We start from the raw sequence: 10,636 nt of genomic DNA, 5'->3' as shown, positions 1-10,636 counted from the left end.
CCAGCTCTCTCACCCTCCAACTGAATTTGGAATTCAACCATGTTATGGTCACTCATTCCAAGGGGATCCTTTACTAGGACATTTTTTATTAATCCTGTCTCATTACACAGGACCAGATCTAAGATTGCCTGCCCCCTGGTTGGTTCAGTAACATACTGCTCAAGGAACCCATCCCTAATGCACTCTAGGAACTCTTCCTCAAGGCTGCCCTGCCCAATTTGATTTGTCCAGTCAATATGAATGTTAAAATCTCCCATGATTATAGCTGTTCCCTTATTACAAGCCCCAACTATTTCCTGATTTATACTCCGACCAATAGAGTTGCAACTGTTAGGAGGCCTATAGACTACGCCCACTAGTGACTTTTTCCCCTTATTATTCCTTATTTCTACCCAAACCGTTTTAATATCCTGATCCTTTGACCCAATATCATTTCTCACTATTGCAGTGATTCCATCCTTTATTAACACAGCCACCCCACCTCCTTTTCCTTCCTGTCTGTCCTTCCTAATAGTCAAATACCCCTGGATGTTTAGTTCCCAGTCATGGTCACCCTGCAGCCATGTCTCCGTAATGGCCGCCAGATCAGACCCATGTGCAGTTATTTGTACCGTCAACTCGTCTATTTTGTTACAAATGCTGCGTGCATTCAGATAAAGAACTTTTAAATATGTTTTGCGACAATTTATTCCTGCTTTTACCCCCTTTACTACTTTACCTTTATATATTCTGTCCCTTCCTGACACGCTCTGGTTTTTAATTCCCCCACTGCTACCTTGCTCTATTGCCTTCTCCGCTGACATTTTTATTTTTCACTCTCTTGAAACCTCCCCCCCACTAATTAGTTTAAAGCCCTCTCTCCAACCCCAGTTATTCGATTCGCCAGGATTCTAGTCCCAGCACTGGCCAAGTGAAGTCCATCCCAACGGAACAGCTCTCTCCTGTCCTGGTACTGGTGCCAGTGTCCCAAGAAGCAAAACCCATTTCTCCCACACCAGTCTTTGAGCCACGCATTTAACTCTCTGCTTTTATTTACCCTAGCCAAATTTGCTTGTGAGGGCAGGTACAGCATGGGTTAGATACAGAGTAAAGCTCCCTCTACACTGTCCCATCAAACACTCCCAGGGCAGGTACAGCACGGGTTAGATACAGAGTAAAGATCCCTCTACACTGTCCCATCAAACACTCCCAGGGCAGGTACAACACGGGTTAGATACAGAGTAAATCTCCCTCTACACTGTCCCATCAAACACTCCCAGGGCAGGTACAGCACGGGTTAGATACAGAGTAAAGCTCCCTCTACACTGTCCCATCAAACACTCCCAGGGCAGGTACAGCACGGGTTAGATACAGAGTAAAGCTCCCTCTACACTGACCCATCAAACACTCCCAGGGCAGGTACAGCACGGGTTAGATACAGAGTAAAGCTCCCTCTACACTTGCCCATCAAACACTCCCAGGGCAGGTACAGCACGGGTTAGATACAGAGTAAAGCTCCCTCTACACTTGCCCATCAAACACTCCCAGGGCAGGTACAGCACGGGTTAGATACAGAGTAAAGCTCCCTCTGCACTGTCCCATCAAACACTCCCAGGGCAGGTACAGCACGGGTTAGATACAGAGTAAAGCTCCCTCTACACTGTCCCATCAAACACTCCCAGGGCAGGTACAGCACAGGTTAGATACAGAGTAAAGCTCCCTCTACACTGTCCCATCAAACACTCCCAGGGCAGGTACAGCACGGGTTAAATACAGAGTAAAGCTCCCTCTACACTGTCCCATCAAACACTCCCAGGGCAGTTACAGCACAGGTTAGATACAGAGTAAAGCTCCCTCTACACTGTCCCATCAAACACTCCCAGGGCAGGTACAGCACGAGTTAGATACAGAGTAAAGCTCCCTCTACACTGTCCCATCAAACACTCCCAGGGCAGGTACAGCACGGGTTAGATACAGAGTAAAGCTCCCTCTATACTGTCCCATCAAGCACTCCCAGGGCAGGTACAGCACGGGTTAGATACAGAGTAAAGCTCCCTCTGCACTGTCCCATCAAACACTCCCAGGGCAGGTACTGCACAGGTTAGATACAGAGTTAATCTCCCTCTACACTGTTCCATCAAACACTCCCAGGGCAGGTACAGCACGGGTTAGATACAGAGTAAAGCTCCCTCTATACTGTCCCATCAAGCACTCCCAGGGCAGGTACAGCACGGGTTAGATACAGAGTAAAGCTCCCTCTATACTGTCCCATCAAGCACTCCCAGGGCAGGTACAGCACGGGTTAGATACAGAGTAAAGCTCCCTCTGCACTGTCCCATCAAACACTCCCAGGGCAGGTACTGCACAGGTTAGATACAGAGTTAATCTCCCTCTACACTGTTCCATCAAACACTCCCAGGGCAGGTACAGCACGGGTTAGATACAGAGTAAAGCTCCCTCTACACTGTCCCATCAAACACTCCCAGGGCAGGTACAGCACAGGTTAGATACAGAGTAAATCTCCCTCTACACTGTCCCATCAAACACTCCCAGGGCAGGTACAGCACAGGTTAGATACAGAGTAAAGCTCCCTCTACACTGCCCCATCAAACACTCCCAGGGCAGGTACAGCACGGGTTAGATACAGAGTAAATCTCCTTCTACACTGTCCCATCAAACACTCCCAGGGCAGGTACAGCACGGGTTAGATACAGAGTAAATCTCCCTCTACACTGTCCCATCAAACACTCCCAGGGCAGGTACAGCACGGGTTAGATACCGAGTAAAGCTCCCTCTACACTGTCCCATCAAACACTCCCAGGGCAGGTGCAGCACGGGTTAGATACAGAGTAAAGCTCCCTCTACACTGTCCCATCAAACACTCCCAGGGCAGGTACAGCACGGGTTAGATACAGAGTAAATGCTGGAAATACTCAGCAGGTCCGACAGCGTCTGTGGAGAGAGAAACAGAGTTAACGGTTCAGGTCTGGGACCCTTTGACAGAACTGGAAAAAGCTGGCGATGGAACAGGTTTTTAAGCAGGGGCTGGGCAATAAATGCTGGCCTTTGCCAACGACACTCAGATCCCAGGGAAAGTTGCCTTGGGGCAGGGAAAGGGGGGAGGGGAGGAAAGAACAAAAGGGAAGGTCTGTGATCGGATGGAAGGCAGGAGAGATTAGGAGATGGTGCGAGGCTAAAGGAGATGGTAATGGGACAAGTTAAACAAAAGATGGCTCTCGATGAAGTGTAAATGGCTCTCCCATTACCATCTCAATCAATTTTCTCCCTCTATTATTTTTTTAGTCATCCTTTGCAAGTCTCTGAAAAATTTCCCAATCTTCTGGCCTATCACTAATCTTCACAACATTGTATGCCTTTTCTTTCAATTTGATCCCCTCCTTAACTTCCTTTGTTCATCCTTCTCAGAGTCTTTCTCACTGGAATATATCTTTGCTGAGAGTTATGAAATATCTCCTTAAAAGTCTGCCACTGCTTATCTACCATCTTACCTTTCAATCTATTTTCCAGTCCACTTTCGCCAACTCTGTCTTCAAACCCTTGTAATTGCCTTTATTTAAGTTTAAGACACTAGTTTCAGACCCAAGTTTCTCACAATCAAACTGAATGTGAAATTCTATCATGTTATGAGCAGGTTCCCTAGAGGCGGTTATGAAGGCAACTGGTATGTTGGCCTTCATAGCGAGAGGGTTTGAGTACAGGAACAAGGATGTCTTGCTGCAGTTGTACAGGGCCTTGGTGAGACCGCACCTTGAGTATTGTGTGCAGTTTTGGTCACCTTATCTGAGGAAGGATGTTCTTCCCATGGAAGGAGTGCAGCGAAGATTCGCCAGGCTGACACCTGGGATGGCAGGCATGACGTATGAGGAGAGATTGGGTTGATTGGGCTTGCACTCGCTGGAGTTCAGAAGAATGAGAGGGGATCTCATTGAAACTTATAAAATTCTAACAGGACTAGACAGACTAGATGCAGGAAGGATGTTCCCGATGGTCGGGGAGTCCAGAACCAGGGGTCACAGTCTAAGGATAAGGGGTAAGCCATTTAGGACTGAGATGAGGAGGAATTTCTTCACCCAGAGAGTGGTGAGCCTGTGGAATTCTCTGCCACAGAGGGTGGTGGAGGCCAGTTCATTAAATATATTCAAGAAGGAGTTGGATATATTTCTTAAGGCTAAAGGGATCAAGGGATATGGGGAGAAGGCAGGGACAGGGTACTGAATTTGGATGATCAGCCATGATCTCATTGAATGGCGGAGCAGGCTCGAGGGGCCGAATGGCCTACTCCTGCTCCTATCTTCTATGTTTCTAAGTTTCTATGTAATTTTACATTAAGTTTGAGAGTGATGTAGTACAATCTGAAACTCAGGTCTTCAATCTAAACAGAGGAAACTACAAGGGTATGAGGGACATTCTCCCTGTGTCTGCGTGGGTTTCCTCCGGGTGCTCCGGTTTCCTCCCACAGTCCAAAGATGTGCGGGTTAGGTTGATTTGGCGATGATAAATTGACCCTTAGTGTTAGGGGATTAAATACGTGGGGTTACGGGGATAGGGTGGGATATGTGTCGGTGCAGGCTCGATGGGCCGAAATGGCCTCTATCTGCACTGTAGATTCTGTGATTCTGTGTGATTCTGTGAAGTTGGCCATGGTAGATTGGGAGACTACACTAAAAGGTATGAAGGTGGACATACAATGGCTAACATGCAAGGAAATAATGCATAATTTGCAACAAACATATATTCCTCTGGGGCATAAAAACCCAAAAGGAAAAGTGATCCAACCATGGCTAAAAGAAATTAAACTGAGTATTAAGTCAAAGGAGGAAGCTTATAAAGTTGCCAGAAAAAGCGGTCAGCCTGAGGATTGGGATCTGTTTAGAAATCAGCAAAGGGGGACCAAGAAATTGATAAAAGGTAAAATGGAATATGAGCACAAACTAGCGAAAAATATAAAAACGGATTTAAAAGCTTCTATAGGTATGTGAAAAGGAAAAGACTGGCGAAGGTAAATGTAGGTCCTTTACAGTCAGAGACGGGAGAATTTATAATGGGGAATGAGGAAATGGCAGAGAAATTAAATAAATACTTTGTTTCTGTCTTCACGGAGCAATACACAAAAAACCTCCCAGAAATACGAGAAAACCAAGGGTGTGGCGAGAATGAGGAACTTAAAGAAATTATTATTAGTAATAAAACAGTACTAGCAAAATTAATGGGACTAAAAGTCGATAAATCCCAAGGACGGGATGACCTACATCCTAGGGTTTTGAAAGAGGTGGCCATTGGAATAGTGGAGCATTGGTTGTCATCTTCCAAAATTCTATAGATTCTGGAACGGTTCCTGCAGATTGGAGGGTAGCAAATGTAACCTCGCTATTTAAGAAAGGAGGGAGAGGGGGAACGACAGACCTGTTAGCCTCACATCAGTAGTTGGGAAATTGCTGGAATCTATTATAAAGGATGCAATAACTGGGCACTTAGAAACTAATAGTAAGATTGGGCAGAGTCAACCTGGATTTATGAAAGGGAAATCCTGTTTGACAAACCTATTGGAGTTCTTTGAGGATGTAACTAGTGGAGTAGACAAAGGGGAACCAGTAGATGTGGTGTATCTGGATTTTCAGAAGGCCTTCGATAAGGTCCCACACAAGAGGTTGGTGAATAAAATGAGGGCACATGGAATTGGGGGTAATATACTAGCATGGATTGAGAACTGGTTAACAGACAGAAAACAAAGAGTAGGGATAAACGGATCTTTTTCAGGATGGCAGGCTGTGACTAGTGGGGTACCACAAGGATCGGTACTTGGGCCCCAGCTATTCACAATCTATATCAATGATTTGGATGAGGGGACTAAATGTAAAATTTCTAAATTTGCTGATGATACAAAGCTAGGTGGCAGTGTCAGTTGTGAAGAGAATGTGAAGAGGCTTCAAGGAGATCTCGACAGGCTCAGTGAGTGGGTGAGAACATGGCAGATGGAATATAATGTGGATAAATGTGAAGTTATTCACTTTGGTAGAAAGAACAGAAAGGCAGAATATTTCCTAAATGGTGAAAGATTGGGGAATGCAGATGCTCGAAGGGACCTGGGTGTCCTTGTACATGAGTCACTGAAAGTGAATGTGCAGGTGCAGCAAGCCATTAGGAAGGGAAATGGTATGCTGGCCTTCATTACAAGAGGATTTGAGTACAGGAGTCTTACTCCAATTATATAGGGCCTTGGTGAGACCACACCTGGAGTACTGTGTACAATTTTGGTCTCCTTACCTAAGGAAGGACATACTTGCCACAGAGGGAGTGCAACGAAGGTTCACGAGATTGATTCCTGGGATGGCGGGACTGTCGTATGAGAAGAAATTGAGTAAACTAGGCCTGTATTCTGTTGAATTCAGAAGAATGAGAGGGGATCTCATTGAAGCATACACAATTATTACAGGGCTTGATCGGGTGGATGCTGGGAGAATGTTTCCCTTGGCTGGGGAGTCTAGAACCAGGGGCCACAGCCTCAGGATAAAGGGTCGGCCATTCAGGACTGAGATGAGAAGAAATTTCTTCACACAGAGGGTGGTGAATCTTTGGAATTCTCTACCCCAGAGGGCTGTGGAGGCTCAGTCATTGGGTATATTCAAAACAGAAGTCTATAGATTTCTGACTAGTAAGGGCATCAAGGGATATGGCGATAGGGCCGGTGAATGGAGTTGAGGCAGAAGATCAGCCATGATCTAATTGAATGGCGGAGCAGGCTCGAAGGGCCGAATGGCCGACTCCTGCTTCTATTTCTTATGTTCTTAAACCCTTATAAATCACTGGGTTCGTCCCCAGCTGGAGTATTGTGTCCAATTCTGGGAACCACACTTTAGGAAGGATGTCAACGCCTTGGAGAGGGTGCAGAGGAGATTTACCAGGATGGTTCCAGGGATGAGGGACTTCAGTTATGTGGAAAAACTGAAGAAGCTGGGATTGTTATCCTTAGAGCAGAAGGTTAAGGAGAGATTTAATAGAGGCGTTCAAAATCATGAAGGGTTTGGATAGAGTAAATAAAGAGAAACTGTTTCCAGCGGCAGGAGGGTCGGTAACCAGAGGACACAGATTGAAGATAATCGGTAAAAGAACCAGAGGTGACATGAGGAAACAGTTTTTTACACAGCGAGTTGTTGTGATCTGGAACGCGCTGCCTGAAAGGGCGGTGGAAGCAGATTCAATAGTAACTTTCAAAAAAGAATTGGATCGATACTTTAAGGGGAAAAATTTGCAGGGATATGAGGGGAGTGAGAATAATTGGAGAGCTCGTTCAAAGACTCCAAGGGTTAAGTTACGAGGAGAGATTACACAAACTAGGGTTGTATTCCCTGGAATTTAGAAAGTTAAGGGGTGATCTGATCGAAGTTTTCAGGATATTAAGGGGAACAGATAGGGTAGATAGAGAGAAACTATTTCCGCTGGTTGGGGATTCTAGGACTGGGGCCATAGTCTAAAAATTAGAGCCAGACCTTTCAGGAGTGAAATTAGGAAACACTTCTACACACAAAGGGTGGTAGAGGTTTCGAACTCTCTTCCGCAAACAGCAATTGATGCTCGATCAATCGTTCATTTTAAATCGGAGACTGATAGATTTTTGTTAACCAAAGGTATTAAGGGATATGGGCCAAAGGCGGGTGTATGGAGTGAGGCTGCAGACCAGCCATGATCTCATTGAATGGCGGAACAGGGTCGAGGGACAGAATGGCCTCCTCCTGCACTGTATAGAAACATAGAAGATAGGAGCAGGAGTAGGCCATTCAGCCCCCGAGCCTGCTCCGCCATTCAGTGAGATCATGGCTGATCATCCAAACTCAGTACCCTGTCCCTGCCTTCTCCCCAGATCCCTTGATCCCTTAAGCCTTAAGAAATATATCTAACTCCTTCTTGAATATATTTAATGAATTGGCCTCCACCGCCCTCTGTGGCAGAGAATTCCACAGGTTCACCACTCTCTGGGTGAAGAAATTCCTCCTCATTTCAGTCCTAAATGGCTTACCCCTTATCCTTAGACTGTGACCCCTGGTTCTGGACTCCCAGGCCATCAGAAACATCCTTCCTGCATCTAGTCTGTCTAGTCCTGTTAGAATTTTATAAGTTTCAATGAGATCCCCTCTCATTCTTCTAAACTTCAGCGAGTATAAGTCCAATCGACCCAATCTCTCCTCATACGTCATTCCTGCCATCCCAGGTATCAGTCTGGTGAATCTTCGCTGAACTCCCTCCATGGCAAGAACATCCTTCCTCAGATAAGGCGACCAAAACTGCACACAATACTCAAGATGTGGTCTCACCAAGGCCCTGTACAACTGCAGCAAGACATCCTTGTTCCTGTACTCAAACCCTCTTGCTACGAAGGCCAACATACCATTTGCCTTCTTAACCGCCTGCTGCACCTGCATGCTTACCTTCAGCGACTGGTGCACAAGGACACCCAGGTCTCATTGCATTTCCCCTTCTCCCAATCTATTGCCGTTCAGATAATAATCTGCCTTCCTGTTTTTACCACCAAAGTGGATAACCTTGCATTTATCCACATTATACTGCATCTGCCATACATCTACCCAATCACCCAACCTGTCCAAATCATCCTGGAGTTTCTCGGCATCCTCCTCACAGCACACACGCCCACCCAGCTTTGTGTCGTCTGCAAACTTGGAGATATTACATCTAGTTCCCTTGTCTAGATCATTAATATATACTGTGAATAGCTGGGGGTCCGAGCACCGATCACTGCGATATCGATCTAGAATTCTTTAAAATAGGCTTTACTGACTCAGCAAACCTTATTTGCTTTGCTGCTTTTTGGCTGACGAAATAAAAGTGTTTTTTTGGGCTGCAGGTATTTAATTGAGTTAGTTCAGGCTTGCTGTCAGTCCTGGCACTGATCCCGCCCCTTCCTGCACCTCATTGGCTGACACGCTGCTGTCAATCGACAGCACGAGGGGATCGCGATGGTCGGGAAGTCCAGAACCAGGGGTCACAGTCTAAGGATAATGGGTAAGCCATTTAGGACAGAGATGAGAAGGAATTTCTTCACCCAGAGAGTGATGTGCTGTGAGGAGGATGCCGAGAAACTCCAATATGATTTGGACAGGTTGGGTGACTGGGCAGAAGCATGGCAGATGCAGTATAATGTGGATAAATGTGAGGTTATCCACTTTGGTGTCAAAAACAGGAAGGCAGATTATTACCTGAATGGCAATAGATTGGGAGAAGGGGAAGTGCAACGAGACCTGGGTGTCCTTGTGCACCAGTCGCTGAAGGTAAGCATGCAGGTGAAGCAGACGGTTAAGAAGGCAAATGGTATGTTGGCCTTCGTAACGAGAGGGTTTGAGTACAGGAACAAGGATGTCTTGCTGCAGTTGTACAGGGCCTTGGTGAGACCACATCTTGAGTATTGTGTGCAGTTTTGGTCGCCTTATCTGAGGAAGGATGTTCTTGCCATGGAGGGAGTGCAGCGAAGATTCACCAGGCTGATCCCTGGGATGGCAGGAATGACGTATGAGGAGAGATTGGGTCGATTGGACTTATACTCGCTGGAGTTTAGAAGATTGAGAGGGGATCTCATTGAAACTTATAAAATTCTAACAGGACTAGACAGACTAGATGCAGGAAGGTTGTTCCCGATGGTCGGGGAGTCCAGAACCAGGGGTCACAGTCTAAGGATAAGGGGTAAGCCATTTAGGACAGAAATGAGGAGGAATTTCTTCACCCAGAGAGTGGTGAACCTGTGGAATTCGCTACCACAGAGGGCAGGAGAGGCCAATTCATTAAATATATTCAAGAAGGAGTTGGATATATTTCTTAAGGCTAAAGGGATCAAGGAATATGGGGAGAAGGCAGGGACAGGGTACTGAGTTTGGATGATCAGCCATGATCTCATTGAATGGCGGAGCAGGCTCAAGGGGCCGAATGGCCTACTCCTGCTCCTATCTTCTATGTTTCTATGTTTCTAAAATAGACTTTGCTGACTCAGCAAACCTCATTTGCTTTACTGTTTTTTGGCTGACTCAATAAAAGTGTTTTTTTGGCTGCATGCAGGTATTTAATTGAGTGAGTTCAGGCTTGCTGTCAGTCCTTGCCCTGGTCCCGCCCCTTCCTGCACCTCATTGGCTGACACCGCTGTCAATCGACACCACGAGGGGGAAGGGAGAGTGATTGACAGGTGACGATTGAGAGAAGCGCCTGCCCGCGCTGTGATTGGTGCAGGGGAAGGGAGGGTGATTGACAGGCGGCGATTGAGAGATGCGCCTGCCCGCGCTGTGATTGGTGCAGGGGAAGGGAGGGTGATTGACAGGTGGCGATTGTTGAAGCCCCTGCCCGCGCTGTGATTGGTGCAGGGGAAGGGAGGGTGATTGACAGGTGGTGATTGAGAGAAGCGCCTGCCCGCGCTGTGATTGGTGCAGGGGAAGGGAGAGTGATTGACAGGTGGCGATTGTTGAAGCCCCTGCCCGCGCTGTGATTGGTGCAGGGGAAGGGAGGGTGATTGACAGGTGGTGATTGTTGAAGCGCCTGCCCGCGCTGTGATTGGTGCAGGGGAAGGGAGGGTGATTGACAGGTGGTGATTGTTGAAGCCCCTGCCCGCGCTGTGATTGGTGCAGGGGAAGGGAGGGTGATT

This window comes from Somniosus microcephalus, unplaced genomic scaffold (genome assembly GCF_052327205.1).
Source record: "Somniosus microcephalus isolate GS21.2 unplaced genomic scaffold, FLI_Smic_1.0 scaffold71, whole genome shotgun sequence".
Taxonomy (NCBI): domain Eukaryota; kingdom Metazoa; phylum Chordata; class Chondrichthyes; order Squaliformes; family Somniosidae; genus Somniosus; species Somniosus microcephalus.
This window is presented reverse-complemented; position numbering follows the sequence as displayed.